Source organism: Toxorhynchites rutilus, chromosome 2, assembly GCF_029784135.1.
Source record: "Toxorhynchites rutilus septentrionalis strain SRP chromosome 2, ASM2978413v1, whole genome shotgun sequence".
Taxonomy (NCBI): domain Eukaryota; kingdom Metazoa; phylum Arthropoda; class Insecta; order Diptera; family Culicidae; genus Toxorhynchites; species Toxorhynchites rutilus.
The window spans coordinates 309,219,526-309,241,047 of NC_073745.1; the positions used below are offsets into that span (position 1 = coordinate 309,219,526).

At 38.9% G+C, this 21,522-nt stretch overlaps 1 protein-coding gene across 12 annotated transcripts in view; it reads left to right on the forward strand.

Moving 5' to 3' along the window:
* LOC129771262 (arginine-glutamic acid dipeptide repeats protein) overlaps nucleotides 1–21,522 on the forward strand; it is a 131,135-nt gene continuing 109,613 nt past the window's right edge. For 6 of the 12 annotated variants that reach the window (XM_055774724.1, XM_055774732.1, XM_055774730.1 and 3 more), the window contains exons 1-2: nucleotides 1–558; nucleotides 4,013–4,742. The gene's annotated coding sequence lies outside the window, so the exon portion shown is untranslated. The remainder of the gene's footprint in view (nucleotides 559–4,012; nucleotides 4,743–21,522) is intronic. The other 6 variants (XR_008742322.1, XM_055774735.1, XM_055774733.1 and 3 more) reach the window with 2 other exon arrangements.

Genomic DNA, 21,522 nt, shown 5'->3' on the forward strand with positions numbered 1-21,522 from the left:
CCGATCAGCGGTGAATTGTGTTCGAACAACAGGGGGAAAGTGTGTGCGAGAGAGCGAGCAAACGAACGAGCGAGCGGTGGTGGTGTGTGCAGAGGAGGAAAATTTTTCAAAATGGCCAACTTTTGCGGAGCCGTGGTCGAAACGCGAGTGCTTGTCGCGCGTATTGTTGCGTAAAAAAGGTGTGATTTTGATCCGGAAAACGGTTCCGGACCGAGCCAACAGTGTCGCGAATCGAAACGGCACATCGGATGGAAGTGTGCGGGCGCCTAATTCCGTGGAAAACCGCCGGATGTATGCTCGAAGCTAGCGTTTTCGGTTGCTCGCCACTGGACGAGTGAAGCAGGAAGAAGAAGAAAAGACAGCAGCAGCAGTAGCAGAAAAGAAGAACGGAGGCCAGCCGAGATCTCGAAGAAAAGTGAGAAAATGAAATTTTGTTGTCAGTTGTGAGCGAATAAGCGTAGTGTAGTATTAAGGGATTACATTGTTCGGAAATCGGGAAGTAGCTGAAAACGGGAATCCCAAGGATTCACATTGGATTGGGAAGAAATCAGGAACGAGGTGAGCTCTCAAACTTGGTCACCATCGGAAGGACTTTGCACGGGGGGAAAATCCAAAAATGCGTGCATAATCGACATGTGTGTGTATTTATCATTAATTTTATTGTTTTTCTACGTGGGCAATAATTATGCTAGTTTGCATTGTATTTTTCGATGAGAATCTCGGATTGATCAAATTTTCGCTGACAGACGCTGTCAAAATGAAAAGGAAAGCATACGCCAATCTGTTCTGTCCTTTCGGTGTTTTGTTTGTACGGTTTTTTTTTCTTGTGTACTTCCCGCATGCCAGGGTGGCTCTGAAATTTTTATTGCGGAATTATGTTTTGGTATTATTTTTTCAAAGTTCTGTCTGTGCTGAAGGTAGTGCGAAAGAAGACTAACAAAACCGACAAATGAAAACCTTGCAAACAGGAAAGAGAAGATGAGGATAATAAACACCCGAAGGAGTATCAAAAATTAACATTGTTATCGATGATGCACGGAAAATTATCAGGAACCAACCTAGCAATTCGTCCTATGGCTCCACATATGACCAGTCTCTGTGCGTGGGGCAACGAACATCGCTTTCGAACGGAGAAAGAGAAAAACGTACACATCGCGGGTGATAAAGAAACCGCGATCGCACATAGAATTAGCATAAACAATCATCATGTTTGCACTTCATCTCTCAGACTAGATCGCAATGATGCGATGGCTATCGCACGCTCAATTTTGTTGTGAATAAACCAGCGACTTAATTAATTTCAATTGATTGCCCTACGCTCTCGTTCGGTCGGTTCACGGCGACGGCAGCGGAAAGCGTCGTCAGCAAAGGCACCACCACCACCAATAAGAGCAGCAATAGCAGCAGGAGGACCGTTTTGTACTCTCTGTGCTAAATTAGTCGTGAAATAGATTATCTGCGCTACGCTAGGAAGATGATAGCTTTTACGTGCCTCGCTGGTGGTAATACTGCTGGGCCTCGGGTGGCATGGGACGTGACTATTTTCTTCTCTGCTGTTGCCATTATTGCTGCGAAAAAATGACCACCTGGGAGATGAGCTGAAGGTGTTAGAAGCTATGCTATGTGGAAAATCAGGAGAATCCTAGGAGTGTGCCGTTTCATCGAATATAACTTATTCAGAGAATATAGTATTTGATATTCTAAAATCATTATTAGATTGCAAATTGCTCGGATTTTTTTTTGCTGGCGAAAAATTTAGTTTTAATATATTCAGATTAAATGAAATTGTAATAGATGGAACCACAAGAAGATGAGGAAGAAATGCATTTTGGACATCCACGTCGAAAATCCACCCGTCCAAAACTCCGGAACTAAAGCCAATTGAGAAATACTGGTCAATTGTGAAGCACATACTGAAGAAAATAGGTGAAACCGCAATTTTTTTTATAGCTTAACAATGGGTTTGGAAACAGGCTATTGAAATCACAAAAATCTGTATAGAAGCTGGCGCCCGCTCGGAAATCCATTGAGTTGTAATTGCGATGTGAGATGAGGATAATGCTTTGTCCAGTGTTCAATAATGCTTTGAGTAGACATGGGTTCTGCTCATTATTGGTTTTTATACCATCAGGTATTGAATCGCACGTAAGAACAAAAATTAATCATGTGTCATCTTCAGTTGCTTCTACAAAGCCTCATCGATCCTTTTCAGGATCACCAATTAGTTTAAGAGTCGAATTTTTGTATTTCCCTGTATCAATTATAATTCTATATGTACAGTTTAAGACGAAACATTAAGACCACTGCTCAAGCAAAAAAAAGAACGTGACAAAACGGGCCTGATTCTCAAATGTACTTAACGGTGGAAACGAAATAAACGGCACGCCATTGAACTACGTTTTACGAGTTAGTGAAGTGTCCAAGATAATAATGAGTTTTCAGGCAGAATGAGCACTTTTCAAATAAAAATTCATTAATGAAAATTAACTTCTTCGTATCAAACTGGTATTTGTGAGTGGGAAACTTTGTGATATAATAATCTCATACAAAAATGTCATCTGAAGGTTATTTGATATTATAATGGTAAGTTTAGTGGGAAATTAATCTCGTATCCAGATGTCGACACCATACCGTTGTCATCGCGGATACGTTTCATTCCGTTTCCACCATGAAGTGTATTCGAGAAAAAGGGCCCAAAACATTGAGAAAAAACAATCCAATTCCATTGTTCGAAAAACAGGAAGTGGGTTATATATGTGGTATAACCGCATAGGTGACGCAGGACTACCGTTGATATAGTCTTTATTTTGTTTTCACCGTGAAATGGCGCCCTCAGTTTTTTTCTGCGCATGGAGTGATCATGAAAAATCTCGTGCTATTCTCACGGAAACAAAAATGAATCATGTATCAAACATCTTCAGTTGCTTTTACAAGGCCACTCAAATTCCATCGGTTCGTTTCGGGATCACCAACGAGTTCGTAAGAGTTGAATTTTATGTTAATAACAATTTCATGCTTATCCACCCACACACTAACAAGAAAAACTTTCAGCAATCTTTCAAAATATTCATACATTCATTCATTACGAATCGATTCAGATGCAATATCAAATAAATGATTACCGAGCCAACGAGTCCTACGTCTACCTTGCGGTTATATTACAGATATAACCCACTTCTTGTTTTTTTTGTAGCAATCAAAAAATAGTTGTTTGGCCGGATACTGGATAGCTGATATCCGGCAAGCTTCGAGGCCGGATGGCCGAATATCCAACAGCCGGATCGGTGATCTAACGTATGCACGAGTCCGTCATGCAGGCTTACGAGACTGCGCTCTGCCTTGCGTTCCACCATTCGGTGAGCGCATCGCTTGCAGCCTTTATGCGTGCTATCGAACCGCATTGTGCATGTCATAATTGATTTTTCTTCCAGCGAACGAATTGTCGTTTGATGAATCCGTAAAATTACACTCCTTGATCATACGACTCTATACCTTTGAACTACTTTCGTGCAGAATACCCAAACTCGAGCTAGACTACGTACGTTTAAGATTCAGAAGACCCCAAATCGTGACAAGAAACAGAATACGGTCACAAAAAGCCGTGCCCGGAAGTTGTACGACCAGAAATTAACGAAACCACACTACTGCGTAATGGATGACGAGACATATATGAAGATGGACTTCAACCAGATTCCAGAAATCCTGTATGTGACTGCCAAGGATAAGTTGGATGCTCCCGAAAACCTCCGGACACAGAAGATGTCGAATTTCGCCAAGAAGTTCCTAATTTGGCAAGCGATTTGTACTTGCGGAAAGCGAAGTATACCTTTCTTTACCGCAAGCACCATGGGATCTAAAATCTACGTAACACTCTCAATTATGAAAACAGATATTCCAGTAGCAACTAAAAACTACATATTCATTAAACCCACATCGTGCGCGAATGAAGTGCACTATCAATGACAGATGTGTTAATATATTTGCTTTTCGTTTTTTTCTTACCTTCTTTCAGGTTTCCATTATTCTAGCCAACTGTTGAAACGCGGGGCTAATAAATGATAATGACCAAGTGTGGTGGTAATGTTACTTCTGAAGTTGAACCGTTGAACCGCAGCAGTACATGTGTGCTCCAATTGTCTGCAGCAGATAGATCATCCCCGTAGAGAAGAAGCAGTACCACGAAAAGCAAATTAATATAGAGCAATCTGGCTGCCAGTAAGTAGTGTAAACCTCGGTGCGAAATTGTGAATGACTGCTTTCCCCATTCGCGCCGCCGCGGGTATATGATGGTGTGTTTGTGTTTGGCATCTGTTTGTGTCCAGCTCGATTCGTCTCCGTTCATGACAAAACAATAAATAACGAGAGTGGGAAGAAGAAGAAAAACATTCAAATGCCATTGCAAGTGATAAAATACATTAAGTTTCGATCAGTGCACGTGAAGAGTACTCCGCGGAAGAAACGATACCACTTACGTGCGCGTGTGTGTTTGTTGTGTATGTGTGAGAATAAATAAATACACAGAGAGAAAAAAAGAAGAAAGAAGGCTTAACCAGTGGATGGAACAGGTGAAAGCGATAAGAAGATAACAAAGTAGCGTGAAGACTCTCCCTCGCTTTTTCGTTAATTGTCGAATCTCAATTTGCCTACTGACGTAAAGTTCGTGGTAGCGTTACATACAGTTGTCAAAAACTGTCTGTCAATAAGCCTGGCGAAGGAAAGGCAGGACGCATAATCTCGTTCGAGTAAGTAACCCTAGTTTTAGAACCGATTTGTTGTACACCAATGCTCGTCAGCAAATTGATCAACAACAACCACATTTCGAAGCCCCTGAAAATCAATAACACAGCGTGTAATATTTATAGCTTCATGGCGCTGGGTGCCAACTTTTTAGTCCAATTAAAAATACATGATAGGCAGGTCCCCCGTCGTTGGGTGCATTAAATTTTGCGGGTTATGGCAGATTGTCATGCGGATTGGAGTACTGACCAACGTAAACGTAAACGTGATGGTCGCTGCTGAAATTATGATGAATCCATTTACGAATAAAGTGTGCATTTAACGCTCAATTAGTATCACTAGCAGTGATGGGGCTTTGCGGTAAGCTGTGACGAGAAAGATCAATGGAGCAGCTCACTATTCGTTTGTTTGTAGTTTGATAAATGAATCTACTCAATCGGGAAAGTAAGGTTTCGGGATATGGAACAGCTGCTGGAAGAGTAAAAGGAAGGGGCCATTCAATCTGAAAAAAAATGTTCCGAGCTGGATTTTGCGAACTACCGTGCAATGGCGATAACCGGAACCTTGAAAAAATGTAAGGGGTTGTGTCTAGAACACGACCGCGTTTTCGACATAGATCTACACTACGGAATTATATTATTCAATCCACTTGTTTTGACGTGGGAATACAGTCTTTGATTTTTATATTGGGGGGTCACTTTACGAAATTGAAAATGAGGCATGAAACAATTCATTAAGGGATTCTAAACGCATATTACACAAAATTGTTATTTTGATATCTGTTATGTTGTATACAATTAGACATAAAATTTATCCAACATTTTTTTGCTTAAAACAAGCAGTGAATATAGTAAAAAAGCAAACAATTTGACGATTAAAATTTCCACTCACTCGTTTTCTCCCACAACACAACGAGCAATCTTTTTGCCTACAATACGGCGTTAGCTCACAAGGTGAGTCGATGTGTATTATGAATTCTTCTCCATTTGCCGATCATAGGCATTTGAAAGTTGGCAGAATCAATAGAGGGATGATCTTGGAATGACCTTGGAGATGATCTTGGATGGTTTTACTCTATTCTCCCCAATGATTTGATGAGAGCCTGGCTGAAAAAATTAAATGTTGATACAGATTATTAATTATTAGTTTGATGTTCAGTTCGTGCTCAATTCAATTTTTAACGTGTAGGTCTTGCCACTAACAATTTTTGTAATTAAGTTAATGGATATCATGATATCGAGCATGTTGTTTGGTAATGTAAAAAATGCAATAAAAGGATTTAACTGGCTGCTGAAATAGTTGTTCGAAAGTATATACTCCCACATGTCAGATCATGATAGTATAAACAGTCGCGATCTTAATATTATGCTACCCATGTTAGATGTAATTATGTTACTATTTTTCCCAATTCACTTTTCCGTTCTCTATTCCCTTACCTATAAAAACCCAAAACTCCACACCCGATGAAATCAATTTACTACTCCAGTTACACGATATTTTCAAGAATGCACTCATGGTCATAGGATACTTAATATTCATCACCTCGCTATAAAGTTTATACAACCCTTTACAAACAATGTTCCGGACAACGCGGCAACGTAGGAGAAAATGCCATTTGTATCTACAATATTGGTTAATAATAAATACTTGGTGCTCCCGTTGCCGAGTGGTTAAACTGTTAAACGTCACACATTATGATGCCGGGGATTCGGGTTCGATTCCCGTTCTGGCGATAGGATTTTTCGTCAAAGAAATTTCTTCCGACTTGCACTGTGGTCACGCGTATTCTAGAACTTGCCACTCCAGAATACATTCAAGGCGTTTTATTCTGCATAGAAATATCAACTAAGTACTACTAATAAAAATGACGCAATTAATACCTACGTTGAGAAGGCAAAAGTTCCACTGGGAACGTTAGTGCCACCCTAGAAGAAGATATATATCAAATAGTGTCGAGGTCCTCGTGTCCATGTTAGAATGTGGTTCCGAATTCTACTTCATTCCACCCGTTTAAAGGATATAAGTTGATATAAGAAACTGTTTTTCCAGGACCTCCATTTGATGCATCAAATGAGTAAACATAATAGATTTCTGAACAATGAAAAAACTCAATTCAAATGCAATTACTACAAACAATCACAGTCCTACGTCAAGCTTCCGTCCGTGCCTCTAGGCCCATAATCATCTTCTTTTTCACTTCGGATATATTATTTTAGAATACATCGAAATTTTTTAAATAACTTTTTAGTTACGTTATTATCAATTTATTCTTACTACTTCAATCCCGCTTTATCTCGAATAAATGTAAATTTACTAAACTTCAATGTTATAAATAATTGAAAAATGAAATTCCTGACATTTTTTGGGGTGTAGACCAAATAAGTGGAAAACGGACATAAACGTCGATACTGGAAGGAAAGCACACAAATCGGCAGAACAAATGTATGGGAAAATTGGAATGCTTCCAATTTTCATTAATTTAATACGTTTAGGAATTAGGGAATTGTAATGTAGAGCATATCAAGCAAATCTTACACAATTTCCGATTCGAATTGGTATGCAAATCATCAGAATGAAAATAGTTATTAACGTTAACTTTATTTCTTAAAGATGTGACCTGTTTTCTGATTTGGGACCCTTCCTGAAAGACGTAGACGTAGAACACTGCTATTGAACCGTAACAAGTGATACACTGTGCCAACCAGTCCCACTTTAAGTGGTAGTGGGCCACCAAAGTCTGATGCATGTATCCTCCACCGCCGCAAAGTTGGCGCGTTGCAGTACCGAAGTAATCGGCGAAGCTTAAAAGTAGGATCATCCATACAAAAATTATGCCACTCGATGCAGCCTTGCATTAATCCTTCACACGATTCGTTGTAGTCTTAATCAATCGAGTAAGTTCATGCAAGAAGATGTCCTCGTTCATAATCGTGCATAATCTGCCGGAACTGTTCGATAAACTGTATCCTACGCTGACCGCAGTGAGTGGCGTGTCGATTTTATTTTGCTGTCGTCTCCCGCCCGATAAACAGCAGACGGGAAATGGATGCAATTGATTAATTTTATTACCAGCAGATTTGGGCGAATCTCATCCCGCCCAAAATTGTTTTTTAGATTCCAATAATTCTGAACATTCACATTTCTCTTCAAATTTTTTTTTCTAATAATAATTCAATTAGTGATTTCACGAAACACTTTTCGAATTCGATGGAATTTGAGATTCTTTTTTATTTTGTAGATAAAACGGATCACATATTTGATTAATTCAATTCTGTGTGGTTTCGTTTTTCGTTGCAAATAAATGTAATGAATTAGTATGGACATATGTTATTCGTATATCGTGGACTTCCGACATATGTGGCAGTAGATTTATTGAACGACCAATGTTTTTTTTTCATATCCTTTCAAACTTGTTGCATCTCTTGAGTGTACATACTGCTTTGTTCGCAGATTTCTTTGGTTGAATCTGGTTAATTTCAGGTATTCAATCTCCATATTGTCGAATAAATACTATTGGAACAATCGGTATCGCAGAAAATGATTATCAACATCCTACCTAATCATCAAACGGTATGCGAAGAATTTAAGTGAACTAACGGCATTGGAATATATGCTTTGTTACGACCTCACAATTATTGTCAGAGCGAATAAACGTCCGACTGGAAGTCATGAACATCAATTTAATGTTCCCAAGATAAATTTATCCTTTGAAGGTCGTTAACCTTCCTAAAGATGATCAGATGGAATATATTCCAATGTCGTCTGGAATAACCGAACCTACACCTTATGATCGTGACGTTGTTTTTGCCATGTTTCATAACACGGCACTCTATTGATTATTCGCCGAAAATGAATAAAAAATATCCTTGAGGTTAGTCTACGGCTTTAGTAGCAGTGCAATATGGTGAGCCAGTCTCAGGATACGAAAACATTTTAAAATAAAGCCTTTTTTTTTAATGAATCAGTAGTAAAACAAAACGTCAAAAAATTTCTCAGCTTTGTGATAGCAGATAATCATTACCTATTTGAGTTGTATGAGTATTCCCCCCACAAATTGTGGATAGTCTATCTGCATACAAATTATGTAGAGTTCCACAATCCTAAAATTTTATGAGTAAATATTTACGTGCTTACACAAAAAACACATGTTGACATATTTGCGCTAATTTATGTTTTTGATTATTTCAAGGTAATTAAGGTCTAGCTACAAGTTTACTCGGTCCCGAAAGGAGTGTTCTGTATTTGTACTGGCCAATAACGCATTTACATTACCTCATAAAATTAGTGATTTGAGGGGGATTATTGTTTGTAGTCTCTTGTAGATGAATTTAAACACCATCTGAGAAATCCTCTGTGGAACATTAAACATTAATGTCGTCCTATCTGCTGTAACGCATTTTTTCCTCACATAGTTTCATCGAAGTAAACGCGCTCGGAGAGGAAAATTGAACGCCCGGACGAGAGAGCGAGAATCGTAAAGCGTACGTCATAGAGATACTCATTCCCATGGAGCAAATTCTTGTTAGGAGTTGTAAATAGAACGAGGAAGGAGAGTAACTCAATTTTTCGGACTAGTTTCAGTCTAGCAAAGCTTTGGTCAACTCAGAGTTACCAAGAGAAAATCATTTGGATATGTTGGGAGAGGATTAATAGTTAGTCGCAGTTTGCACAGATTACGATCTGTGCAGTTTGCGATTAATCGTAAATCTCATCATGCTCCCTTGTTTTCCATCCTTGCTAACGACCAGGGCTCGGCAAAGTCAAATTCAACTGAGGATTGTCAGAGCACTGTGGAGCCATCGGCCTTCGCATTCAATTGGAAATGAGATTTTGCTTCTTCCAGCAGCTTCTCCCATAACCATTTGCTTCAACTAGAAACACCATAGAAACATTCACTATTGCGAATGAAAGTACATCGGACTATCAGTCCGAAAAGAGGCTTAGAATTCATGCATCTTTGGTCGTTATCGTTCGTCTCGTTGTGCAGTTTGTTCTGTCCAATCACCGGTTTGTACATATCTTCTCTTCCGATCCGCGCGGTCAGGTCCTCGATGACGACCTTTATGTCCCTACGCGACCAGTTGTACCATGAACCATGAACTGCTAAGAATGATGAACTTTACATTCACTGGTAAAAGCTATGGAACCGCATTTAGTGTGGAAGAATCAGCACAATAAAATATGTGTTTGCAGCTTATCTTTCTGCTTATGTGTGGAACGGTCAAGAGTATAAGACAAATATCATTTATGATTTCTATTCCAGTTATGCTCCAGATAACGAACAGTCAACAGACTTCGTGAAGCCTGAGAGCTATAATGTCAATACTTTGCGAAATCGTTACCAATTAGCAATATTAAATATAATATTTAATAACACAAAAAGTTATAGGGCTAGCCAAGATATGATCGCATTGTTGATATAAGACTAAATTTTTTTAATTCGCCTGTTTATCACACGAATATTACATTAGAATACATCGAAATTTTAGCATTAACTTTGAACAGTCTTTCAGAAAACAAACGCAGCGCTGCGCTTGAGTTGAATTTCCAACAGTGTGCGCTCAAAGAAAACTCGTGTTCTCTCTTGGTGCGAAGCGCACAAAATTCATAAGCACGACAGCGCAAAATATACCCGGCGCAGAACTCAGATACTTAACATTTCTTCTCACTTGTGTGATGCGCGTCTCATTCTATACACACACAAACATACACATCAAATTCTAGTGCCCGCTTTGTCTTCGTTCGTTCTAAGCAAAGCATGAAAACAACAGCGCGCCCCCATTTGAACCGTATACACTTGTGTGAAGAAAAATATCTCAACAGAGAGAGCAATCCAGATTCAAGCGCGCGGTATAGAAATACGTCGCAAGCACAGTGCGAATTTCAGCGTAAAACTCAGCTTAAAACTGGGCTTGCGCCCACGGTGCTGACAACCGAACATTTCATCTGTGTTTCGGAGCGTGCTCATTCGCCAGAGCGCATGTGTGCGCAAGGAGTGGGACCTCAACTGGGTACAAAAATCTTGTTGCGCATCAGCCCCGAGTTGCATTCTGAAGACTTTTAAGTAAAAAGCCGGTAAGGCTATCAAAAAGTTTGATGTTTTTCGTGGTTTTGTGGATCCAATGAAATATGGTTGATTCTTGATTAATTCCTCCGCTCACGAGAATAACACACTGTATTGCGATCGATCATCTAGATCAGAGATTCTAAAACTATTTTAATGCAAGAGACCCTTTTACCAGAATGAAGTGGTACCATCAACCCCCATAGCCAAAATTATTTTAAAAAAATTATCTTTATCTTATTCATACAAAATTGTGTGATTTTCGTTTAGATAATGCTTGATTATTTTATCTTTTATGTTCTGCTTTTCAGAAATTATATAAACAGCCAGTGCTCCCGTGGCCGAGTTGTTAGCGTCAAAACCTAACATGCCGGGGGTTCGGGTTCGATTCCCGTTCGGGGAAATTTTTCTTCAAAGAAATTTCCTCTGACTTGCACTGTGGTCACGCGTATTCTAGAGCTTGCCACTCAGAATACATTCAAGGCGTGTTATTTGTCATAGAAATCTCAACTAAGTACTAATGAAAATGACGCAAGTAATACTACGTTGAGACGGCGGAGTTCCTCTAGGAACGTTAGTGCCATATAAGAAGAAAAGAAGAAGATAAACAGCCAGCTCTTTGATCTCTACACCTCGAGAACCATAAAAAGACTTTTAAATAGTTTCGCCAGAAGAAAAACATTCGGTATGCAGTTCATTGTTTTCCTTCGAAAGTTTAATTTAATACCATTCATTTGCTGGTTAATGATCGGCGAATCGGTCCACCTGTTTAAATGTGTCATTCAAAGGCGGAATGATAAAAATACGGGTTACAGGTTCCTCGGTTCATAGAGTTCAGTGACAGAACATACAATTTTAATTTCTTTGTCAGGCACGTAAGATCTACTAGATTTTACAATTCGTTCTGAAGTTCAGGTCAAATGATCTTTTGAATCAACAACAATCAAATAGGTTCACAGAAATCAGAGACATACGAGGGCGGTATCGCAAGAGAGATTACTTATCGTGTAGTACATTCTTATAGACGGCTACTATCAAAATCAGCTAAATCAGACTCGTAGTTTTGTTTTGACCGTGTGTGGAAGTGGACGTGTCCGCGGATTTTAGAAAAATGGAAAAAATGGAAATTCCTCCGTCGCCACGGCCAAATTGGTCGAATTGAACTATGAACTGGTGTCCCATCCACCGTATTCTCAGGATTTGGCCCCGTGCGACTTTTTTTTTGTTTCCTAACTTGAAAAAGTCACTTGCCGGGCAGAAATTTGAGTCGAATGAGGAGATTATCGCTGTTACGGAGGCCTACTTTGCAGACCTCGAGAAAACGTATTTTTCAGATGGATTAAAGAAGTTGGAGCATCGCTGGATCAAGTGTATCGAGCTAAAAGGAGACTATGTTGAGAAATAAATCGCCACTTTTCCAAAATTGTTGTATAATATGTAATAAGAACCTTCCGTCCTGTTCTCCATCTTTAGAATCAATCAGATTATACATTGATTTCCTAGGGAAAGTCAAGAAATACTGTAAACCCTTAGTGATTGCACTAAATTCCGTAGATTTTGTGTACGAATAACTCCGTGGATTTGGAATCTCTGATCGAGTGATCCAAGAAAAAAGGAGCCTACCTAGCAAGGTGATGTGATCAGGTTCAACAGGATTTAGTGAGAATTGGAAAAGCATGTTGAAGAGCTGTGGTATCTCATAGTACAATATAGTATCAATATAAACAAAAAAAAATCTAGCAAGTATCGCGTATATCCAATCCTCCCAACACGTGTCATATCAGAGGAATCCCAATTGGTGACAAATTACATATCTTCCCACATCATCAACTAATAAAAAAACGAAAAGAGTCAATCTAGCAGCCAATAAAATTCCTCGCCCAGCGCGCAAAATGGAGACATCAGGAGTTCCTGTGTCATTCCGACGTTTTCCAATCGTAAAAAAAAACCACTTACTACGTTGGTGCCACTTGACTATGTTGCTGCAGCATTACTTCGGGATCCTTTTCCGCACTCGATCCCCCTTCTCAGTCGAAGAGAACCAAATGTTTTCACCACTAGAAGCAGAATGAAAAAGCTGTCAGTGTAAATTGTCATTGACGTGGACGGAAATTTTGCTTTCAATTTGTACTAGGTACTAGGTTGAATGTTATTGAGAAACTGTCCCACGGCGCTGCAGCCGCCGGCGGTGATGTTGGAAGGGGCCGGAGCGGGGGAGACGTTTATCGTCGGGTTGAGACAAAATGTTTTCAGCAACCGGGCAAGAGTTTGGTTTGGGTTCTTTTTTTTCGAACATCAGCTTTTCGCAATTGCATTCACTCACTTTCTGGGGCCGGATAAGGACGATTTGCTTCTTTCGATTTCGAGCTGCTTGTTTTTCTTTATTTATTTTCTCTGATCCGTAGCATCGCACCGTAATCGATGGGTAACCCATACCAGACGGGGCGGATGGGCATCGATTCCAATCGGAGGGGGTTTCGATTCAAGCTCGCTCTCGAGTCGGATTTGTTGTTTGCACATTGGTACACACGAAAAGGCGAACCGGGCCGGACGGAACCGGTTGGGAGGCGGTGATAGGATGCTGGGCACACGTAAGAGAGTGAATTGCAATCTGTCGTCGTATCTTTATCCGGATGGTTTCGAGAGTGGTTCAAAATTTGCAGAGGATAATACGCCGCCAGTGTGGGGTAGTAGATGCTCGCTAGAGCGTCGGGAAATGTTCCTAATAGAAGGAAGAAATCGAGCGTGTATGGAAGAAGAAGCAGCGCGCACCCACGAAAGCGTAGAGAGAGGATAAATTTATTCATAGACGTATCAGATGAACGATCGATTGGCTCCGGTGAAATGTAGGCACATCAGTGTACCAATATTTGCAATGCTGCATATTGTGTTCCGGAGCTGCCGTCATCTCGGCTGACGGAAGCTAGGAAAGAGTGATCAGGGATGGATTTGGAGAGTAGTAACAGTAGTACAATAGGAGAAAAGGAATAATGTAAAGTTTGTATTGTTGGAAATTCCAAATTAACTTTCAATTTTTTTTCCGATGCGAAAGTTTATCTATGCCAAATTAGCAGGAAATCTCACGTAAAATCTTCTAGTGTATTTATTATTTCCCTAATATGTATTCATTTTTATAAATAACCCTCCCAACAAATACAGTCTTTGAATCTGACCAGATTTGGTTAGTGTGTGCAGAAGAATTCCATTCAAATATATACATCTTTTTCGAGACGATTTTTCTACTATCAAAATATCAGACATTTCGTACTTTAGATAAAGTCCTATCAGTGATTGATTATGTAATTTAAACAATTTCGAACAGTCAAGTTTCCGATTAGGTTTTTAATCGTACATTCGCGATCAACAACATGCGACACCACTCAAATTTCAATTGGTGATTGGATGAACACTTCGAATTCGATTGATTTCAATATTTAAAAATGACTATCAACATCTTGCTAATTTATCAAACGGTATGTGTAGATGTTCCGTGAGCTGACCTTGTGCGAAGTTCCAAACTTCGTACCAAACTTGAAAAACAAAAATTACAAAAATTAGATATCCGACTTTGACTTTACCATTTGCACAACACAATTTTGGTGTCTCCGTATAACATTTTAGTGCAACGCAATACTGGTATATCGCCCAAACAGTATATAAACAATTGGCAGTAATCAATCGCGCAGTCATATTGATGGAAAACGAAAAAGTTGAACATTCTCACGACACTGATTTGGCGTGGATCGCTTCATATGAGAATGATGAGTTATATACATCAGTGAAAAAAAATGGAAATTTGTAGAATAAATGGTCAAGTAAGTTTCAGGATTTCGTGTCCGAATAATATCAAGTACAAATTTTCATTGAAATATGAACGCTAAAAAACCGTCTCCTTGTGTGCTATTTTGATAGAGAGAACACGGATGTCGACACTATTCCTTTCTCACAGCAAATAGCACCACAGCTACTATAATATTTCTCATAGCATCAAAAGTACAATGCGCATTTTGACATTTCACGATTCTCCGACTTGTTTGGAAAAAAATTGCCTACTTTTTCGCGTCAAAAGCTCGTCAGGGATCAAGATGAACGATACAAAAAAAGAACTTTCTAATCCGTCAATCTGTTTTCCAGATTAGCGCTGACATACACACATCGTTTAATTTTTATCATATACTCCAAAAAAATCAAGTCGTGTGGAGATGAGACTATCGGAAACCCTAGCTGTTTATATCATTCTTGTGAAGCTGATACTTCTTCACGTACATTATCGAAAATTCAGAAAGGTTCTTTTTTTGTAATATGCTCTATTGTTTATGCTTTTTGCAGATTTATTCAAATATTAATATTTTTTTGTTAAATTGGCTCATTTCGAAATATCCGTTTTTTATGTGTTTTTATGTGACTTTTTTCCATAACATGAAATATTTGAGAGACTGTCTTTTTTGTTAAGATGTATTTTATTACATAAAACATATGATCTAATATTTAGGAAACAAGTGTAGGGGGTACGTCCGGGACACGACCACTTTGTTTACGTAGAACTACAAAATTATTTTAGCCCATGACCGACCAAGGTATAAAAATCTTTTTATTTTTACGAAAGCCATTGGTGTAATTTTCATTATTGGCGTTACAGAAACCCCAATCTTCAAGAACTATTTTTCTCCGTTCTTCCGTTTTCCGGAAAATGACAAAAATTGTCGAACAAAAACATTGGCCAAAACTTACATTTTTGTTCCAGTATGAGGTTCAATCCAATGGTTTATTACTACATCACAATGTGTAATCTTTCATCAAAGTAATACTGTAGAAAAGTTCACATATAGGGTTGGGGAAAAAGAAATGCCGTATTTCTGATCGAAATTTGACGCTTTATTTAACATACTTAAAATTATCCAATTTAAGTCAAATATGCGCCGTTTTGTTCGCAAACTTGTTGCCATTTATAAGGCAACTTCATTATCCCCCCTTATAAAATCCCCCCTCCTTATTTGCAAAAACTCAGACAGCCAGTTTTCGCAAGCCTCTTTTGAGGCCAACTTAGTATACCCAAGAGCGTTTTGCATGGACCAGAAGAGATGATAATCACTTGGAGCCAGGTCCGGACTATACGGTGGGTGCAATAGGACATCCCATCCGAGCTCCCGTAGCTTCTGGCGGGTCATCAAAGATGTGTGAGGCCGAGCGTTGTCCTGGTGGAAAACAACACCATTCCTATTGATCATTTCTGGACGCTTCTGGTCATTCGCCTGCTTCAAACGGTCAAGCTGCTCACAATAGGGAACCGAGTTGAGGATCTGGCCATAGTTGAGTAGCTCATAGTGGATAACCAATCCCATCAAACACACAGCAAAACTTTCCTGGCCGTCAATCCGGGCTTGGCGATGGTTTGGGTCGGCTCACTGCGCTTCGACCACGATTTTTTTCGCTTTAGGTTGTCGTAAGTGATCCACTTTTCATCACCAGTCACCATCTTCTTCAAAAATGTGTCGAATTGTTCCGTTTCAGCAGTGCATCGCAGGCGTTGATTCGGTTTAAAAGATTTTTTTTGGAATCCAATCTTCTGCGAATGGTTCCAAATGGTTTTATGGTCTATAGCCAGTTCCTGGCCAATCGAACGAGTGCTCAAATGCCGGTCTACTTGGATGCTTTCAACGATTTTATCGGTTTCAACGACGATTGGCGCAGGTAGTAAAAACGTAAAATATGGCGAATTTCTTGCTTGGTGGACTCCATCTTTGACGCGCTATAACTTGAGATTGAAAAGGACAATCACAACACTGTTAAAACGACACTTGTAGCACAGACTGTCGTCTTTGAATAGGCGTATAGTATGACCCGATACGATAAGTACAACACAAGATATGTTTAAGTGTTGCCATATATTGACAATATACGACATTTCTTTTTCCCCAACCCAATATTTGAATTTATAATTAATGTATCTCGTTGACCTCAATTCTGATCATGGTTTGTCCCACGCACTGATGTTGGTTACTATGGTAGCCGCTTGGCGCGCTGCAGTTTGTTGATGGTGTCCTTCGCGTAGCAAAAATGAAGTTTCTCTGTATTGGGTGCTGTTCATCTTTAAAATACCAAGAAAAGGCAATATTCTGACGAAAGCCTAAATTATGAATGGATAAATTATATGATAATAAACTCAGAACAATGAGAAATACAACATCCACTTGAGATTTAGAATATCTTCGTTCAAAAATGGTGATTTCTAAAACTTAATATCGGACATATCATGATCAGAGGTGGGCAAACCATGATTATAATTTTTCTTTGAAGAAAATCATTAAAAAGCATGAAAAAATGAATAATTTGAACGCTTTATGGTATTATTAGCCACTAGAGACTCGGGGTTTCTCAACATACTCAAACTCGTCTTGATTACATGTGATTTTCATGAAGAAAAATCGATTTGTATTTACTTGTTATGTGAACACACCCAAAATCAGACAAACCTACATCACTTACCCTAATCTGTAACATCTATCGCGACGATCGGTCTTTTTCGCAGTTGACATACATTCGGTCTCAGACGATTATCTATTCGTTCCACCATCACCATTATTCTGTAGTTTTGACTACTTCAATCTACTTTTGGCAACGCATAATTTTTTTTTGACGTAGGACTACATCTTATCAGAATATATGAAAATCTAATCACTGAATATGTAGGAAAAATGAAAGATTTCGAATGCTTATAACTTGAGCATTTCTTAATTAATCGCAAAGATGCATAAATTTATAGGACATATTTCTACGCATCTATCAGAATGAATATCTTTTTTTTTTACTTTTCCTATTTAGTAAGTAGAAGTTTATCGAGACGATAGTTATTCCAGTTGACGAAAACGAAAACGTCAAAAAATAAAGTCATCTTCCAGAGTCACGATCTATTGAATTGAGATTGTCTCATATCTTCATCTCCCCTTTTCGAACCGAACATTTCGTCCCGCTTAATGTTAAATCCCATGAATAATAAACGATAAAAATGTGACTAACCGCAGAAATTAACAATAACTTTACTGCGACGGAGTCATAACGCTAAATGATAACTACAAACAAGCCGAGCTGTGTGCGTGTGTTTGTGCGGGGGATAATAAAACAATCAGCAGTGCTCAGCGTCATATCGCTGCTGTAACTTTGAGAGCTCTTGAATGTTCAACAAAAGAAATATGCTACACGATATCGAGGCTGTGTGATCCGCCCCTGAACACCACACTGAGCGTCATCCGCGTTACAGATTTTTCTTACATTTAGTAGGAATAGACCCGAAAAGCAAGTGTAGGGAAAAGAAAAAGATAGACATGCACGCATACACACACACACACACATACTTACATTTACACATTACCACAATCAATATGTCGAATGGGGAATGATTGAGTACGGAATTGGACAAAATGTCTGTTTGTATATCTTAATGAACTGACGATGGGAAATGTTTCCATTTTTCATCAATTATTTATTTATACGCCTGCCCCGAACGATTGTGTGTCCGTCCGTCCGTGGCCCCCCGCTCTCACTCTGTCTCTCTATCTATATTCAGCTCTCCACCACGGTATGGTTCAATGCTTTCTGGGTCGGCGGATTTGCATAGGAAGAGGCCCACCGACGATCGGAAGACGTGAGTTGAATGTTTCAATGTTTGGATGGCCGATTCCAAATAGTGCAGCGCATGGTGGGAGGGACGTGGGGGTGGTAGATGAGAGGATGAGCGGAACACAAAACGTCTGTTCGTATGCATGTTACACACGTGCTACCGTCGACAAGACTCTATTGAATAATGGCGATAACGTTATCTATTAAATGTCAATTAGCTCGTTTCATTGTCTAGCTTCTTCGATTGTCAGTCGGTCGGACGGTGACTTTAATTAGTTATAACACGAATTAGAGACGGTGTACAATTTGAATTGGATTGATAAGTTGCTAATTAAGGCTGCATTCACTGGAGAGGGGCGGCTGCGGAGATTATAGTGAGTGGGTGAACAAATTTCATGCCAAATCAGTCGTGCTCGCTTATTAGCCATTTCCCATTTGGTTCCGGTCAGTTTTTTCTCTCTCTCTCTCTCTCTCTTTCTGGCGAGGCCATTTGCACACACCAACTGTCTACGAGCCGAATCCGCCTTTCGATAATCTTAAATCGAGCATGTTCAGACTGACCGTGAATGGGGTGGAGACGGACCGAATTTCGATATGTTGCTTCTCAAAATACCCATCCGGTGGCGGTGACCGACACAGGAACCGGATGATGACGGTTAATGGTTTTATATGACTCGCCAGTTTAGCTAGCAGCAGCAGCAGCTTCACCGTCATCATCGCTTTGCTCTGGCCTCCGAGGCCAACACCACCCCCGTAATAGTGACGGTGATGGCGGTGATGGCGGTGGTGGCCACGTGGACAAGGCGGCAGCCGTAGCAATAGCAGCGCAACTTGAAAAATACGATGAGATAACAATCTGGCGTAACACTTCGCAACCCTCGTCATCGGGATCAAAAGCATGGCAAGTATGCTGTGTTGAACTGTGTCCCGGTTTCCGATCCACCCCTGGTTTGTTTTTTTTTCTCTCGTCGCAGTTTCCCCTTGGAGAGTTATACACGAATAAAGTCGGATCGACTAAATATTTTCACGATTTCAACGTTTGTCTGTAATATTGTGTCCTGCTCGAAATATAGACGATTGACAATTGCAAAAACGCCAATTATGTTCAAATTTATTTATGTACTACTCTGTACTAAAATACTTAAACTATCTTTTTTTTTTATCTGTATTATAGTGATTTTCAACTCATTAGGCTGGTTCGTCACTTTTACTTCCATTTTTGGAAGAATGTCGGGAGTGAGAATTGAACTCGTGACCTTTAGCGTGAGAGGCATGGATGTTACCACTACGCCAGATCGCCTCCACTCTTCTTAAACTATCTATATATATATATAGTGGTCTGGCTGACACAACGTAGTTATGAGGAAATCAAATTATCTCAAATCTGTCAGTGTCCATGTGTTATATGAAACGTCCTATACCAGAAAAACAAAAGAAGAAAAAACGAAACAGTAGACCAAAATAGAAAGAATAAATATGAAAAAAAACTAATATTTAGTTCAGCGAATGTACTTAAAGTGTAGGAGAAGATAATGAAAAATATCTATCAGTGTGTTAAAAAACATGACAATTGAAAAATTTCGGAAAACTCTGAAGGAAAAAGGGAAAATTCGGAAAGTTAAATTCCCATGTGTTCTACACTTACATAGTGACAAGTGCTGTTAGTCCATTTGATGTTTGCGCTAGCGAAATTGATCTTTGTTCGAAACTGAGAATAAGTTTTAATGTGATGAAACGCACTCCTATATCTTCATCTATCTATACCAATAAAAAAGTATCGCCGAATGTGTTGATAAGAACAGAACTCGAAGGAGGAATCGTCCGATTTAGGACTGTCTTTGGTCTATCATATTTACTGTATAAAACATTTATTCCATGTAACGGAGAAACATGTTATTTGCAAGTGGTTGAAAAATCCTGAACGAGAATTGTGTCTGAAAATAATCTGATATTATAATGATGAGCTTTGTTAGAAATACTAGGAATTTTCCAGTAAATGGTAAATTCAACGGGGTCGATTAGAAGATAAATCAATGAACAGTTCTGCGATTGGACCAAGGAACTTGCTCATAGTAAGAAAACGTGAATGTTTGAAGGTATTGATAACAAAAAACAAATTTTGGGCGGGACGAAGTTTGCCGGGTCAGCTAGTATTCTATATATTCTATCTATATATATATATATCCAAAAAATACTTTTTCTTCAACTTCATTCAGTTTCAATAGTTAAAAAACTAGTTAAAAGTTAAAAGAGAAATAGTTAAAAGACCTCCTTAAAACAAAATTTGATTTTTCTGTGAGACTGTATTCTCGAAAATTCCCGAAATTTCATTGCTGTGCTTTCTATTCAACCCGCATCAAGAGCGTTTGCACAATATTAGTGACGGTCCCTGCTCCCAGATTTTGTAAAACATCCGAAAACAAATCGTATGCATTTTTATTTTCTTATTTTGTAACTGTCAGTTCCAATCAATTAGCGCTTTTCCACCAAAAAACTCAACGTCTGCAACTAGAGACCGACGCAGGGCTCAACATGTTAATTGAAGGAAATACATAGGTCATACTAATAAATATTCAATGATAAATTATTCTAAAAAATAAAAAAATGGAACCCGGGGTGGAAGAGTTGATTTTTCTTTTATCAGAAAAGTAGAAAAATTTGCACACAGGGAAGAGTCTGCGTTGCACCCGGGGCTTAGGAATTGATTTGCACATAATAGGGGCCAATATTTAATTTTAGAAATTTCTAATTTCTCATTAATCACTGTTACTTTATTCATGGCTATATTTCTTGAAAAAAATCTGCACAATTAATTCACCTTACTTATCATAGTATTAAAAATAAAACAACAATAATGCATTAAAACTCGCATTCGCAGTCTTCAAAAGTGAAGTTTTCTCTAAAAATTCTGTTTTTTTTTTATTTTCGAAACCTTATGCCGGATGTTTCCAGGATTTCCAATTGATCATTTAACAAATGATATTCCTGGAGAAAACTTTGTTCAAATTGTTCCAATTGACAATTTTTAGCTTTGTTACCAGTTATGGTCGAACAACTGGATATTAAATGTCTAATAATTCGAAAGAAAATATTAAAACGGAAAC